This window comes from Cupressus sempervirens, chromosome 7, assembly GCF_028749045.1.
Source record: "Cupressus sempervirens isolate cs-2001-9-10 chromosome 7, ASM2874904v1, whole genome shotgun sequence".
NCBI lineage: Eukaryota > Viridiplantae > Streptophyta > Pinopsida > Cupressales > Cupressaceae > Cupressus > Cupressus sempervirens.
This window is the reverse complement of record NC_143124.1, coordinates 129,197,763-129,215,647: the sequence shown is the minus strand read 5'-3', so window position 1 is coordinate 129,215,647 and position 17,885 is coordinate 129,197,763.

The window sequence follows — 17,885 nt, the reverse complement described above, 5'->3', positions numbered from 1 at the left end:
TCTTCCATCCCCTGCTCTCTCTTGAGCTACTTTGTCTTCCCCCTCTCCCATTCCATACTCTCTCTCTCTTTCAGACACATGCACTCCCATCCTCCTCTCTCTCAAGTTCTTCCTCTCCCACTTTGTCTCACATCACCTACTCTCTCTCTCTCCTCTATCCCCTACTCTTAATCTCTCTCTCCAAACCTGTACTCTCTCTCACACTTCCTCTCTCTCCCATCCCCTACTTTAAATCTCTTTCCCCCATCCTGCACTCTCTCTTTTCCACCTGTACTCTCTCTCTCACTTCCTCTCTTTCCCACCCCTACTCTCTCTCTCTCATCCTATACTCTCTTTGCCACCCCTACTCTTTCTCACTTTCTCTTTACCATCCTATACTCTCTCCCTTCTCCTATCACCTACTTTCTCTCTATCTCTTTCATGCACACACATAGCCATTCCCCTATCCCCCCCCCACCTAGTTCTCTTTTTCAACTTACATATTAATAGTGTGTGTACACTATAGTGCTTGTGCCCTATAGCACGTACGCGCTATTTAGAATTGAGGTTTAAATAGCGCGTGCATGCTATAGTGGGTGTGCGATGTAGGGCGTACACGCTATTTAAACCTTAATCAAACCCAAGCCTAAGGCTTGGTTTTTCCTTGGATATCCAACCCAAAGTTTTGGATTTGATGAACAGGCTTGAGATGTGTTTTCCAACAAACATACAAAAAATGATTGTTTTTTCTTCTGTGCTCTCCTTCAAGATTTCTCGTGGTTGGGTATCGATAAGATCAGGTTACATAGCATTATAGGTCTCTATGTTAGCTATCTAACCATATAATTTATTTTTAATTTGAACTATTTCAAGCCTTTCATCTATAATTTCTTTTGAATGTATGTTCATTTTTTGTCAAAAACCATGACATACTAATTGGGCTATAGATTTTAGCTCGTTCATCGAATTTTCTAACAACTTAATTTTTAAGAAACTAGACTCCATTCTACACACTTTGGAAAAAGAAAGTTTTGATTTTAGAGTAGTTTTCAATTATTTCTAGGGGGAGCACATAGATATTTCACATTTTTGGGATGTGTCTAGATAAAAAATTCGTTAAAAAATAAATAGACTTTATAAAGTTACTCAAAAAATCTAGGATAAACTACATAGTGTTAGGTAACTTTTAACTAGAGCAATTAAAAAATTTCAAAAAAAAAGTTAAAATTTTAGGGGGGCCACAGTTTGTACTGTGTTATGTTTTTTCAGAATAAATAGTACCACTTTTTGTGACCCCCTTTTTTGAGGACCTAAAACTAAACCATTTTGAAAAAAAATTAGTAGTTTAGAAGCTAGATTCAAAGGACTGCGAATTTTTTTTTTGTCATATGTGAAAATTTTGAGCGTAACTATCTTCAAATTCTGCTTGAAGTTCAAAATTTACAGATTTTAGGAAAAAGGTGTCCACTTATACCCCCCTTTTGGCACCACAACTTTGTGCACTTACCCCCTACACCTACAACACAAAATCAAGGTGTCACTAGTAATACAAAGAAAGAGGAGACATCTAAAGAGTTAACCTTTAAATAAAAGCTAGAGGAGCAAATAGCAATACAAGCACTGCTAACATTACCAAAATCTTCCACTCCTATTCAAGCTTGTTAGAGGTTGAGCATAGCACCATTAAAATCCTCAAGGTCAAGTCCAAGCACATCCAAGGAAGATGAAGTTACATCATTTTTTCATGTAAATGTAGATGAAGTAACTGAATTCGAAACCAAAATAGGAACCAAAATAGAGAATGTTGAGAAGATACAAGAGAATATTTTCTCTTTATATACCAAATTGAATAATACTACACTCTTCACAAGTTATGTTAAGAGTCATATTCTAAACCTAGAAAGCATTATGTAAACAACTAGTATAACTCTACCAAAGTCTCTAGCCCAAAGTGAGAAGCACTTCAACACCCCCCTACATTTCCAAAGTCAATTAGCAACATTACATGTAGATGAAGCCAACATAAGGGCTAAACTGATATGCATCTAGTCTACATTGATTTTACACATAGAGATAATACATAAGTAACTAGCCTATGTTGAAACTCTCAAGAAGAAAGATTCTTATCTTTCTAACATGAAGGCTTAGTACACCTTCCTATCGAGCTAGCCATCCAAATAAATTCATTGGAGGTAGCTTGTGATAAATAAGATGTAGCACTAAAGATTATACTAGGGATCCACAAACTATTTTTGAACAAACACACTATTAGTGTATAAGCCATTTACATAAGAGTCAAAAAGGGGGATTGAGGAAAAAGGGGGAGTTATAGAATAAGTAATGAGAAAGAGTATGGGGGAGACATACATAGAAATAAAAAAATATACAATCTAATAAGCAAGAGAAATATTTTGGCTTAGATACAAAGTATAATACAAAATAATCAACTTAGAGGGCGTTGTGAAATTTTGGGGTATGACTAATAAGTCTTGTGTTGCACAATTTTGATATTTTGAAATTTTTGTATAGAAGACAAATAGATACTAGGTATCTAAGTTATGCTCATAAGGATATGGTCATTGATGAATGATCAAGTGTTTTTGACACTCATTTCAACGGGGGAGATTGTTGATTTTAGATTGGTTTTGACAAATTAGTGTCTATACACTTAAGTCATTTACTTAGTTCATGCCTGATGTAGGAGTATCCAGAGGTATAAGGGAAATCCTATGTCACCCAAAAAAATGTACTTAGAATTAGTTTCTATTTTATGTGTTTTCATTTTTGGATACCCATTTGGGTCAAATAAAGGTTCCAACTCTCACACTTCCATTATCAGTGTTCTAGGATAGAGTATTTGAACACCTTGGGGTATGTGTAAATGCTAAAATAATAGGAGTATGTAATTGAGCCATCATTTTGGTGAACTAAGAGATTTAAATTGGTCAAATGAATGTAATTTTAATTTAGAGCATTCCAAAAAAAGAATTAGGTCAAAAGGCCCCACGGTTTGAAAGTTATCATAGTTTTTCGAGTTTTGGAGACCTCCTAAGAATGCTTTAAAGTTAGGATAGGGCATTAAATGAAATTGAAAAGGGCCAAAAAATGGGGGATGAGAAAAGCTAGTCCATAGGGCTATAGATCACTTCAAGAGCTTTCCAAAAATGTAAATGGTTTGTCAATCAGAGCTACAGTTCAAAAGTTATGCCTCCCAGAAGTTCGGTTACGATTTTTTGATTCTCCTAGATTTGCACCAACTTCTAATGCAGCTTTTGTAGACTTCTACTTGGTTGGTGGATGCCTACTAGCACTTTCTAGAATTTATTCCTACTCCTTAACCCTTCGGGGTCTATTTAAGGACATTTCTGGCATTGTAAAAGGTAGTTCAGAGTGAAAATTGAGAGGAGGTACTGAAAGGAGAAATTATCTCCAGATTTATGTTATTGTAAGCCCTTAGGGAATGTTTTGAAGTCTATTTTCTCTATACTCAATGTACTAGCTTATTTTCACAGTTAATAAAATTTCCCTTTTCCTTGTTGTGTCCATTCTGTGCGTGGGTTGTGTCCCCATCAAGTGGTATCAGAGCTAGTTTTCCTGAGTGTGTAGACAGAGTGTCGACTATGAGGCAGTTTACACTAGGATTGTGTGGTTGTGGGTTTGAGTTAAGAAGATGCCTCGATGAAGAGGAGATGGTGGAAGGGTCAGAGCTGTTAATCTTGAGGAGGTTAGAGCCCTCCAAAGGCAAGTACAAGCATTGCAAGAGGAGCTCCATAGAGGAACAAATGTTGCCGTAGGTGACGATAGTGATGATGACAATGAAGATGAAGAAATTGGACTAGAAGGGGACTTTGACAATGAATTTTTGAATTATGCAGAGAAAAGGCTCTTTAGGGCCATTACTAAATTTGGGAAAAGACCTACAATTGATGTGGGTATATTTTTAGGAAATCTGAAACTAGATGAGTTGATCAACAAGATCAATGAACAAGAAGAATAAATTGAGTATGAGGATATCAGGGACCTAGATAGGGTTAAGTTTGAAAAGGCAAAACTGAAAGCCTATGCCAAAATTTGGTGGCAAGAGGTTCAATTCGAAAGAAACAGAAGAGGAAAGGAGAAGATCACAAGGTGGGATCGCATGGTGGACAAATTGAAGAAGCAGTTCATTCTTGTGGACTACAAGCTTGATTTGTTTAAGAAGATGCATGGGCTAAAGCAAGCAAGAAGATCAATCCAAGAATATATAGTGGAGTTTTATTGACTTTTGATTAGAGCAGGGCATGCATAAGCAAATAAGAAGGTTGCTCATTATATCAGTGGGTTGCAACCTAGCATCTAGGAGGAATTAAGTCTGGTAAGAATGACCAGTGTTGAAGAAGCATACCAGTTTGCCCTACGTCTTGAAGAGAAGTTGAATAAGAGGTTTGAAGGTAGAAAAAGAGGGTGTGGTGAAGGAGGAAGGGGAAGTGGTAGGTCATCTAGAGGATGAAATGAAACTCAAAAAAAAAAATGAAGATATGGGTACTAGCAGGAACCAAAGGAATGAGGGTTTCAACTGCTCCCATGATCAAGACTTTAGAAATAAGAGAGGAAGAGGTAGAGGAAATGGAAAAGGAAGAGGAGGCTTCCGTAGTACCCATTTCCATTGCAATGAAGAAGTTCATCGTGCCTTTGAATGCCCTTAATGACAAGGAAGGATAGATAAGAGAGCTGAGGGCCAAGCTAGAGTTGCTCATGTGGATGAGGATGCCCAATCATCACATTTAGAGGATGTAGAAAGAGGAGAGACTTTGGTGAATGAAAGGGTCCTACTAAGTGGTGAGATTGAACTAGGAAAAAGGAGGAGTTTGTTCTATACCAGATGCAAGTGTGAGGATAAATGTTGTGACGTGATCATTGATGGTGGTAGCACTGATAACTTGGTATGAGAAGAGATGGTCTCTAAGTTAAAGCACAAGAGGGAGAGAAATCCCCAGCCCTATCAGATTGCTTGGGTAAAAGATGATCATAAGGTCCTAGTAAGTGAACAATGTCTCGTGAAATTCAAAATTTGAAGTTACCATGATGAAGTTCTCTGTGATGTTATTCCAATGGATGTTTGCCATCTATTGTTGGGTAGACCATGGTAGTTTGATAGACATGAAGTACATGATGGTCATGCAAACACATACTCTTTAACAAAGGATGGAGTTTGCCACAAACTGAAGCCCATGGAAAGGGAAGGTGAAAAGGTATGTAGCAGTGCTAGGATTTGTCTTGTTGATGGAAGAAAGTTTTTAGATGGAATGAAACATCAATGTATGTGTTATGCTTTGATTCCTAGGAAAGAAAAAGAGGGTAGTAGTGAAATACCACTTGAAGTCTCAGATTTACTAGGTGAGTTTGGAGATATTATCTCTGATAATGTTCCAGAAGGATTGCCACCAGTAAGGAAAATCAGTCATCAGATAGATCTAATTCCAGGAGCTAGTTTTCCTAACAAGATTGCTCACATAATGACTCCTACTAAAATAGAGTAGCTAAATAGATAGGTTTAGGAGCTATTAAGGAAGGGCTTGATTTGGGAGAGCCTAAGTCCATGTGCAGTACCTGTAGTATTGGCACCAAAGAAGGATGGAGAGTGGAGGATGTGTACAGACTCTCGAGCTATAAATAGGATAACCATCAAATATCGATTTCCTTCGCAAAGAATGGATGATCTTATGGACTACTTGAGTGGAGCTTAATACTTCACAAAGATAGATATCAAGAGTGGTTATCACTAGATACAAATTTGAGAAGGAGATGAGTGAAAAGTGGCCTTCAAGACCAAGGAGGATCTTTATGAGTGGTTATTCATGCCCTTTGGATTGACAAACGCCCCAAGCACCTTCATGCGGCTTATGAATTAGGTGTTTTAGAAGTTCTTGGGAAAATTTGTTATTGTCTATTTGGATGATATTTTAATTTTTAGCAAGAATTTGGAAGAACATTTATTGCATATTCGTAGTGTCCTTGAAAGGTTAACGAAAGAGAAATTGTTAATTAATTTGAAGAAGTGTATCTTTGCAAAAAGGGAGTTAGTCTATTTGGGGTTTGTTATATCACCTGAAGGTCTCAAAATGGATCCAGAGAAGGTAAAAGCCATCTTGGAATGGCCTACTCCAAGGTCTACTACTGAGGTAAGATCATTTCATGGTCTAGTTAGTTTTTACAGGAAGTTTATTAAGAATTTTAGTGGCATATGTGCACCCCTAACTGACACAATAAGAGGGGATAGAAAAGAGTTCAAATGGACTGCAAAAGCTGCAAGAAGTTTTGAATTGCTGAAGAAGAAGGTGACAGAACAACCTATGTTGGCACTTCTAGATTTTAGAAAGGTGTTCTAGGTGGATTGTGATGCTAGTGGCAACACTATTGGGGCTGTATTAAGCCAAGAAGGTAAGCCTATTGCATATTTTAGTGAAAAATTGAATGATGCAAAGAAGAAGTATTATGTTTATGATCAAGAGTTCTATGCAATCGTTCAGGCCTTACATAAATGGAGGCATTATTTGTTACCAAAGGAATTTGTTTTGTATACTAATCATCAGGCATTACAGTACCTAAATAGCCAAGGTAAATTGAATCAGAGGCATATGAAGTGGGTAGAGTTCTTGTAGAGCTATACATTTTTGTTGAAACATAGAAGTGCAAAATCTAATAGGGTTGCAGATGCACTAAGCAGGAGACAGTTGTTGCTTATAGTAATGCAAGTTGAAGTAGTTGGGTTTGATGAACTCAAGAATTTGTACCCCAAGGATCTTGATTTTTTTGAAGTGTAGAAAGCTTGTAAAGAGCCTGTTTCTATAGATAGAACTAGGTGGTTAGACTATCTGATTCAGGATGGTATGTTATTCAAGGGTAGCCAATTGTGCATTCCAAGGAGTTCGATGAGGGAAAATATGATTGAAGAGAAACATAATGGAGGGATGGCAGGACATTTTGATCAAGAAAAGACCATTTCCATTCTTAGAGAACATTATTTTTGGCCTCAGATTTCACAAGATGTGAAGAAGTTTGTACAGAGTTGCTAGGTTTGTCAAGTTGTCAAATGATTTAGCCACAATACTAGACTATATCAGCCATTTCCCATTCCATCAAAGCCATGGGAGGACATAAGTACGGATTTTGTTCTTGGATTGCCGAGGACACCAAGGGGTAATGACTCAATATTTTTGGTGGTTGATAGGTTCTCCAAAATGGCACATTTCATTCCATGCCACAAAACTCATGATGCTATCCATATTGCAGACTTGTTTTTCAGAGAGGTGGTAAGACTACATGGTCTTCCAAGGAGTATAGTTTCTAACAGAGATACTAAATTTGTGGGGTATTTTTGGAGGACATTGTGGAAGAAGTTGACAATAGACTTGAAATTCAGTTCCACACATCACCCACAGACTGACGGGCAAACAAAAGTGGTAAACAGAAGTCTGGGCAATTTGCTGAGATGTTTAGTTGGGGGTAAACCCAAGGGGTGGGATTTGATTCTACCACAAGCTGAGTTTTCTTACAATAACTCTATAAATAGGAGTACTGGTAGATCACCATTCCACATTGTATATGGAAGTAGCCCAAGGATTGCACCAGAATTGAGGAAGATAGAGCAAGGGGAAAGGACAACTGCTGAAGCTAAAGAATTTGTTGAACATATCAAGCGTCTACATGAGGAGGTTCAAGCACACATTACCAAGATGAATAAAGAGTATAAAGCTAGGGCTAATCAAAGGAGAAGACATAAGGAATTCCAAGTAGGGGATCTAGTCATGATACACTTACGAAGAGAAAGATTTTGAGTTGGTACTTACAATAAGCTAAAAATGAAGAAATATGGCCCCTGCTAAATTCTAAAGAAACATGACTCAAGAAATTCATATGAGGTGGTGCTGCCAGATGATGTTCATATTTCTCCTATTTTCAACATTGTAGACTTAACAAAGTATCATGATGATGGTGCAGATGAGGAACTGATGTTAGAGCCATGTCCAATTCCTACTTCTAAGAAGGAGGAGATAGAAGACATTCTAGATCATCGTGTGGGTAGGAGCACCAAAAATAGGCAATATGAAGAGTATTTGGTCAAGTGGAAAAGACAGCCGATAGAGGACTCAACCTAGATTTCAGTAGCCGAGGTTTCCCATTTGGGATTTTCTCTACCATTCATAAAGTGACAGGGTCACTTTTCAATCTACCCTGGGTGTCTGATGCAGGAGCATCCAGAGGTATAAGGGCAATCCTGTGTCACCCAAAAAAATGTACTTAGACTTAGTTTCTATTTTATGTGTTTTTATTTTTGGATACCCGTTTGTGTCAAATAAAGGTTGCAACTCTCATAGTTCCACTATTAGTGTTCTAGGATAGAGTGTTTGAACACCTTGGGATATGTGTAAATGCAAAAAAATAGGAGTATGTAATTGATCCATCATTTTGGTGATCTATGAGGTGTAAATTGGCTAGATGAATGTAATTGTAATTTAGAGCATTCTAGAAAAAGAATCAGATCAAAAGGCTTGAAAGTTATCACAGTTTTTCAAGTTTTGGAGACCTCTTAAGAATGCTTCAAAGTTAGGATAGGGGCATTAAATGAACTCAAAAAGGGCCAAAAAATGGGGGATGAGTGAAGCTAGTCCATAGAGCTATAGAGCGCTTCGAGAGCTTTCCGAAAATGTAAACAGTTCATCAATTGGAGCTACGGTTCAAAAGTTATGCCTCTCGAAAGTTCGATTATCATTTTTAGATTCTTCTCAATTTGTACCAACTTCTAATGTGGCTTCTGGAGCCTTCTACTTGGTCGGCAGATGCCTACTAGCACTTTCCAGAATGTATTCCTAATCGTTAACCCTCTGGGGTCTATTTAAGGACATTTCTTGCATTGTAAAAGGCAGTTCAGAGTGGAAATTGAGAGGAGGTACTGAAAGGTGAAATTATCTCTAGATTTATGTTATTTTAAGCCCTTAGGGCATGTTTTGAAGTCTATTTTCTCTATACTGAATGTACTAGCTTATTTTCATAGTTAATACAATTTCCCTTTTCCTTCTTGTGTCCATTTTGTGCATGGGTTGTGTCCCCATCAATGCCAAACAAGTAAGATTTGCCAAGCATGACATATAAGATAGTGCATACCAAGTAAATGGTGTGTTTCAAGATACTCAAGTGTTGAGTCACTCAGATGTCAAGCAGATAGTATGTGTTGACTGATTCAAGTGTTGAGAAAGTAGTGCATGTTGAGTCATTTAGATGCTGAGTGATAGTATTGAAGTTACAACTAGTGTCAAGCACCAGGGACTTTAGATGCTAAGTAATATAGTTTTGACATAGTTGTTTGTATTGGCATAAAGTACTATGTAAACAATTTTTGAGTTGACTTAAGTATTGTTTTAAAATATTTGTTGATAATGATGAATCTTAATTGTGAATCCCTATAAATTACATGCATCTAGTTAGAAAAAGGGAAGGTTTAAGAAACAATATGGGTGAATCACTACCTTTGATTAATACCTAACCCTCAATCACCTAGGTCTTCTTAAGGAAGACAAACCCTAAACTCTTAAAGGAATGCTAAGGAGAATTGAAGAGAGTTTGCATGTGTAAATAGAGAATTCATGGTGATTGAGGTGTAATGAATTGAATTACATTGCAGAATTAGTTAAAGGAGAATTGAAGAAAGGAATTAGAAGATAGCAAAGGAAAATTTGACTAGAAAGGATCAAGTATACATCAATATAGAGGTTATCTAACACCACGCAATAGCATGCTAACCAAAGGATCATTGACCTTTGACATTTTAACAATTCATTCAGTTAAATCTCTTAATGGACTAGCCTTAATAGGTTATTTTAGATCCTTGATGAGGGTTCTTACTTCATTATAAGTTAAAGACCTCTTACCAAACACACTTTGAGCAAGTTTTTTAAATCATTTAATAGGATAAGGTCTAACAATATTGTAAGTCTTTAATAGGGTAGATCATATTTCATGGTCAAACATTATAACCTTCATCGGATAGAATTTATTACTACAGTAGTGAAGATTTGTGAGTTTCATCACCACATTAGTTTTACCGTCACCTTGGAGGATTTTTGGGTAACCAAATATCTTGTGTCATACATATGTTGAATATTTACTTTTATGTTATGGATGTATATGCTTAATTTGGTGTTTCATTTTAAATGCATGGATTGTGGGATGGATGTGGGGTGAATAATTTTAGAGGTTGGAAGTTTTAAGTGTTCATTCACCTCCCCAACCCACACCACCCCCGCTTTCCCCCCCTCTCTCTCAGATTTTACTCCCCTATTATATTTCCAAGACATTTTTCCTCATATGATGTTTTACACAATTTTCTCCAATGTTCCCAAATCACCATAGTAGTGACATCTATACCGTGTACATTATAATCTCATCCAAATATTTCTTTTACAATTTATTTTGTTGGTTTCCATTTCTTGATTTTTCACTCTGATGATTTGTGTCCTTTTTTCTTACAATTATGACATTTACCTTCAAACTTAAGTTCCTCTTTACATTCATAAAACTTTGACATAAGATATGGTGAGTTAAAATAATTCTAATATCAAAGTAAAACTAGGGTGCAAATGATACCCACAAGCTTTAGTACCGCAATATAAAGTTAACCAGTTAAGGCTTACAATTGACCACTTTTGGTGATCTACCCTATTAGGAGAAATATGGAATGTGAAGTCCACCTTCTTAAATGGTTTACAAACATATAATGAAGTATGCACTTGTTTAGGAGATTTATTAAAGACTATTAAGTCTACCTTGTTCAAATATTTGATTGATGCATTGGTTAGGATAAACTAGTGGTTGGTCTATGACCTACAACTCTAATTTTTTGGTTGAGATTCCTTGCATTCTAATGATAACCTAACTATGATAGATAAATATTTTTTGTCCCTTATACTACTTGTAGCCTTCTAATTCACACTTATGCTTATCATATTTTATCTCATATATCTTATTTATATATGATACAATTCATTACATATATACCAATCCAAATCACAACTTACTAGAGTCATCTATAAGACTAATTTTGCCATAATTAAAAAATTCAACTCAACTACTATAGCTCAGGTTCTAAAGAAAAAATCAATGATGTTCCAATAATCATAAAATATTGTGAATGCTTCAAAATACCTTGGCACTTGATTGAATTTGAATCTCAGTCCATACTAATCACTTCCAAGTAGCTTAACCTTGGCCAACACTGTGTGACTCAGTGGACACCAAGAAACTCAGTAGCAACTAGATCACTTAGTGTACACTACACGACTCAGTCAACACTAGATTCAATTCATTAACCCTATGATCTTGGTAGACATTGTTTAACTTTGTTAACACTATAAAGCTTGGTTAACACTATGATATTCTTCACTTCCACTAAATAGCTCGGTAGCCTCTCCTACACTTGGTTTTTACTATACATTGTTCTTGAAGCTTAATAAACATTGTATAGCTTGGAAAACACTGCAAACTAACTCGCATACTTATTAGACACTTGAAGTGACTTCTTGCATTAGGAGTAACTGAATCACTTGTTTATCACTACAAACTGACTGGTAGGCTCAGTAGCAACTATATAGCTACGTAGCAATATAACCATTTCACTAAGTGTTGAGTCATTGATACAAAAGTTAACCTTAATGTCAATAGTTTTACCTTATGCCAAGCTATCCTACTTCTCATTTCCTCTAGCATTACCCTAAATTTTTGTCTCTAACTTATCTTATGTCTTCAAGGCATATTGATAAATATCCTCAACTCAAGACATATTAACCATACCAAAATCATCTTGAATATTGAATCAAGAAAACCATTATTTTATCAAGCTACCTTTTCCTTTGACAATTATTTATGATCAAAGTGAATAGTCAACTTGTAGAACTCCTTGGTATAGTCCTTCATAGTCATATCTTTCTGCTTTATATTTTACAACCTCTTAAACAACTCAAGTTCATAATTAGAATGAAATAATTTAGCCTTCAAATTTTTCACCATCAACCTCCATTTAGTGATCTTCATCTCACCTTCATCTTCTCTGTCTCTTTGTAGTTCTTTCCAACAAGACCAACATGTCCTTTCAACTTAGTTTGTACCAACCTCACTCTAATCAGATCCTAAATATCCTAAGCTCATAGTAGTCTTCTAATTCACCATTCCAATCAATCAGGTTTTTAGGAGTCAAAGTACTTGAGAAATTATAAACCTCCATCTTATGCTTTAGCTTCAATTGAGATCTAGGTCTAGCAAACTGACCAACCCTAGTTCTAATAGGTCTCTCCACATGATCAATTATGTCCCAACTACTAGATCTAGTAACCTCAAAGTCTTCAACAATATTCTCTTATCCATATTCAATACCAACATGCTTAGGTACACCACCTAAAGCACTCACAATTTCAGCAATCATCTCGCTCTTCATTAATGCAATGTTAGATTTGAATTGTGCCCTAATCTCCTATAAGATCCTTTCTTTCACTACATCTCTAAGATAATCAATTTCCCTAGGGTCCATTCTTCTTAGAAACCTCTTCCAAAATTTTTTCAAACCCTAAGCAATAGACACACAAATCTAGAAGATCAATAACCTGCACTAGATCAACCTTCTTTGCAAATCTTGGTGCAAACTTCCTGAGCTTTTACAATCTATCAACACAGTTAGGAATAACCTTCACTCACATATCACTTTACATAGTACAAGGCAAGAGAATCTCCAAATGAGATCTTGAAACCCTAAAAAAAAATTACACAATGAAAACATAGTAATAAGAAACAAATATTCAAGATTTGATACCAAATCACAACTCTTTATTATTAAAATAACTGATTACATGCAATATGCTTGACTATAATGCCTTTTCAGTTAGTACCAAATAAAAATAAAAATTACAATATTAGTTGTACAAGATCGCAAATCCAACTTACAATCTCAATCCCAATCTAAGCTAGTCTAGATTCACAACTAGATAACAACACCAAGAAGAATCCACAAATGTACCCTGTAGTCTAACAAGAAATCTTCATGTTCTCAAGTTGTAGCTACTAGCTCTTCAAAATTTGTATCTACCCTTAATCCCTTTGTCCAATCTTGATGATAGTTACTAAAGACTCTTCAAGACTCCCTACCAATAACAAACTAAGACATTAATTGGCTCAGTTCATTACAAACTAAATTAAATCCCTTACATTAAATATATGTTGAGTTAGAAGTTGGATACAACACAAACTAAATACCCATATATAAATTAGATGCCAAAATTTGGCTCATAGAAAACTTGACACCAACTATCTACTATAAATGTGGAGAAACATCACATTATGGAGAATATCATCATTCCACCATTTAATCTACCCAACAAGGGTGTGGGATTGGGGCTCAAAATTCCAAACTTGAAGAATATAGGAAATAGTGGGTAGATGGGACAACATGGAGGTATTTAAATATAAATAGGTTTTTTAAGGATGAGGTTTAGTTTTCTGCCAACTAATTGAAATGTGGATAGGGTAATGACCTAAAAAGGTGAATCTGGAAGAGCAGTGACTGGTAGAGCATGATCGTGTGAAAAAGGAAAAAAGGACTGAGATGAAAGCATAATCATATATGTTCACTTTAAAACATTATTTGATGCATCTTGAAAGTCCTGGCTTATTTTGCATGTAAAACTAGGTTTCTATTTCCCCATCTACCCATCAAAAAGAAAGAAGCCCTTCCTTATTAGTAGCCAACTCAACCATATTAACATTTCCACGAAAAACCCAATTCATAGGTTTCAAGTGATCTACAAACCAATGCCATAAGTGTAAATGTTGAATAACATCATTAGCAAATTAAATATTAATAATGATAACGTAATGATTATGAAAAGATAGAAAAATCCAAAAAAATCCTCAACATGGGGATAGATCCATGCAAAATAATAGATGAAAGTAAATGAGGAGAGAGAAGAGTAGCACCACCTTGTCCACCCTCATGCTGGGAAGTAAATAAGGCACTACTTGACCAAATACCAAGCAAGTTGAGGTGAGAAGAAACCTAATAAATTTAACTTCTTTTAGACAAAGAATATAAAGATGACCAAGTTGATGCATTGAATCGTAAACAAAATATTTTCTAGGGAGTTCTATAAGCCCTTCCACATTCCATGAGAAATAATTAATGGTAACTCAACTTGCATGTCTTCCTTGTCCTTGAGAGACGAGAAGTTGTCTAAAAATGTAGAATAACCAAATGAAGGGTCTCCAAGAGATATGACCTGTTGAATCTTCTCCCTATTATCATGTACCTCATTGTGGTCTTCTTGATTGTTATAATGACAAAGGATTTGTAACAAAATTATCAACATTAGTTGTAGTGCTTGAACCCATGAAGGGTGAGAGGAGGGGGTATGAACACCCACTGTCCCCTGAGTAGCAAGGTCTGAAATAGGTGGAGGTAAGAGAGAAGGGATTGAAGGCTCTAATAAAACCAGGCTTGAGCTAGGATGACCCTTATTTTGAAGCAAAGAGCCTACTTTAGATGAAGCAAAACCCTATCCTATTTTTAGAATGCTAGTCCATTCTTCTTTCTTGGAGGTCGGAGCCTATTTGGCTTCTAGGATAGGTGGAAAATTGTGCTCCCAAAATGGACAATCCCTAATCTTGTGTTCCTCATATTAACACCGATAGAAATTATTTTGGAGGATTAGGTAAAGAACCTTTTGAGTGAAGGTGGTACCACCTATCTATATTTACATTGATTATTTGAGGTCACTAGAGAGGTTGACCTCAACACAAACCCTACACTAGGGCCAACTATTAAAAAACTTGTCAAGCTCAAGGAAAACAACCTTGTTGACAGATTACACGATGACTTGTAGAAATGACCAGCATTGTATAGGAAGACCAAGGAACTTCACCCATATGGGTTCCTTAATCTTTTGGTTATAAAAAAAAAAGAATAATATGTGATGAACACTAAAAACCTAGAAGAGAGGACATGCCAGTCTAGGGGCCTTGAATAAAAACATGCTCATCTTCGCTACGATTGCAAAAAGAAAAAATAAAAAAATGCTTTGGTGAAACTTTGAATGCCTTCAAGTTGGAGAAATCGAGGTGTGCAGACCTTGGAAACCCATTCCCACAAAATTTTTCTAGGAGTGTTACCCACAAAACACCCTATTAGGGCTTTCTTTTCTAGTGAAGTGCATGCATTATCAAATTCCTTGACATTCAAAACAATATAAGTAGAGAAATTACCTCATGAAATAGCTTGGGTATGAACTTTAATAGGTGCTTTTTTGATAGAGCCATACTCCCCAATAGAAGCAGTGCCAACAAAAGCATTAATTGCTGGGTTGGAGAAGGCCAAGGCCATTATATATAAAAAAAATTCCCATGGTAAATGAGGGGATAGAAGCCATACAAATCCTAGCAGAATACTAGTTCTATTATTTAGAATGATATAGTAATATATACCTCAACAATCTAATAGATTTGTTTGTGATATGCATATCCATATCATATGTAGTGACTCTCATACCATACTATTTTTTATAGTTAACTTATTAAAATTTGATTCCTAATAAAAACATTCTAATTCTTATGTATTTTTGTACCAACTTCTTTTATAAATTTTAAAAGGACTCTTAGTAGGTTAGTAGTTATAATATTACTATATGAAGATCACATGATTTTGTGTAATTCTTTTCTATAGATATGTTTTATCACAACACTTTAAAAAAATTTACAAGGAATAAACTTATGCATCATTAATTATTGTTCTTATGTTTTAAAATATTTAAGTAAATAGTATAACTTAATAATTTTGATTTAAAGATCTAATTACATTAAAATTAATTTAATTTTTCTTTTAAAGACAAAAAAAACATATTTTAAAACAAGAAAAATAGTGTAGAAGAAAAACTTTTAATAGCAAGAGTTGTGTGTTATCGAAGCTAGAGGTGTTCACTGTCACGAGAAAAGGAGCATCAACAAGAAACAATAAAATTACAACACAAATTATATGCAAAAGAATAGGGAGAGAAAAATACAACCAATAATACAAAAATATACACTGTAAAACCTTAACAATATGTTAGGGAAGCATCCACGAGGCAAGTATTGGCCATCTTAGTTTTCAGAGGACTCCAACTTCATAATTGCTATGATAAATATTTCTCTTAAAAATATCATGGTATGCCTTCACAGAGAAGAAACATAACAACCTCTTTAAGATAAGAGGAAAACTCTCAACATAGAATAAAACTCAATTTATTCATTCCAAAAATATAAAGTATCATTTTGAAGATTAAAACTATTGTTTTTTCTAAAATAAAGAAAGTTTCATTTTCAGAATCTCAATTTTTCTACTTTTCCTTATTGTTGTCATTATCTAACATATCCACCATAACAACAATTTACCTAACACTTTCTCAATCACATGTGCCATCCTTTTTCTGAAAATAAGAGAAGCCACAATCCATTTCAACTTTTTTACTAGCACTTTTTAGTAAACATACTTGCACAATAGGTGTATCAACTTTTTGAAGAGATGCTCCACATTCTTCAATAATCTATCTTATAAAATGGTACTTAATTTTAATATTATTATTTTTACTATCATATAATGTATTTTTAGACAAATGGATAACACTTTGAATATGACAGAATATACTCATATTATCCTCAACTTTTCCAAACTCTCCTGAAAAACCCTTTAGCCAAATTTCCTATTTATATGCATTTGAGATAGTCATATCTTAAGCCTTAATCATAGACTGAGGAACTATTGTTTGGATCTTTGATATCCAACTAATTTCTCCATCTCTAAGAGTAAAGACATATAACCTAATGTAGATCTTCTTTTGTCCAAATCACCTATAAAATATGAATCAACATAACCACAAACTGAGCTATTACAATTGTTATAGTTGATACAATAATTACTTGTTCCTTTAAGATATCGAAGCACCCATTTCATATTTTCCTAATAACCTTTAAGTGCATTTTCTAGGTATCTACTAATAACAACCACTACATATCAATTATGTGGTCTTGTATGTACCCTCGTGTACATTAAACTTCCTATTACATTTTCATACAGTATACAAGACAAATAATCCTTTTCTTCATTAGTACTAGGAAATAAACTTGAAGAATTCTTAAAAAGGATTCTACCAAAGGGATATTAATAGGTTTGACATTTTTCATACAAAATCTAATGAGAATCTTCACATATTTCTTCTAGATAACCAAATCTCACCATGTTCCTTGTCTCAGTGTATTTCTATACACAAAATATATTTTTGCGAAGCTAGATTTTGTTGAAAATATATGAGGAGTAACTGAGAGGGGATGGGTGAATCAATTATGATAAACATAAATCCTATATCCCTTTTGATGTCAATACAAAGTGCAAAAAAATAACTAAATATTGTTGAGGCTCAGTAAACACACGGAGCATTGTAACTCAATAGTTACTAGATTAGCTTGGTAAAAGAATGACTTATAAACCATTAGATGTTTTTTGTTATTAACATTACTTTAACTTAGTTGCAAAAACATAAATAAACTAGCATAAACGCATTCAACACCAAGATTTAACATGGAAACCCAATTTGGGAAAAACCACCAATAGCAACTAGGTACTGATTTTCACTCTTCGGAAGTGAGCCCATTTCAGAAGCAACCCTATTAAACGGTACACAACACACTATTAGTTTTGACCCTATTAAAGGATTTAATCACCCTGTTAGTAGTGGCTTTGTTAGAGGTATTGAGAGAAATTCAATGGAATTTCCACCCTGTTAGAGGATTTTGAAAATAGCTCTTAAGCCAACTCTATTAAGTGATTTGAATCACTGCTACAATGGTTAGAGAGTAAC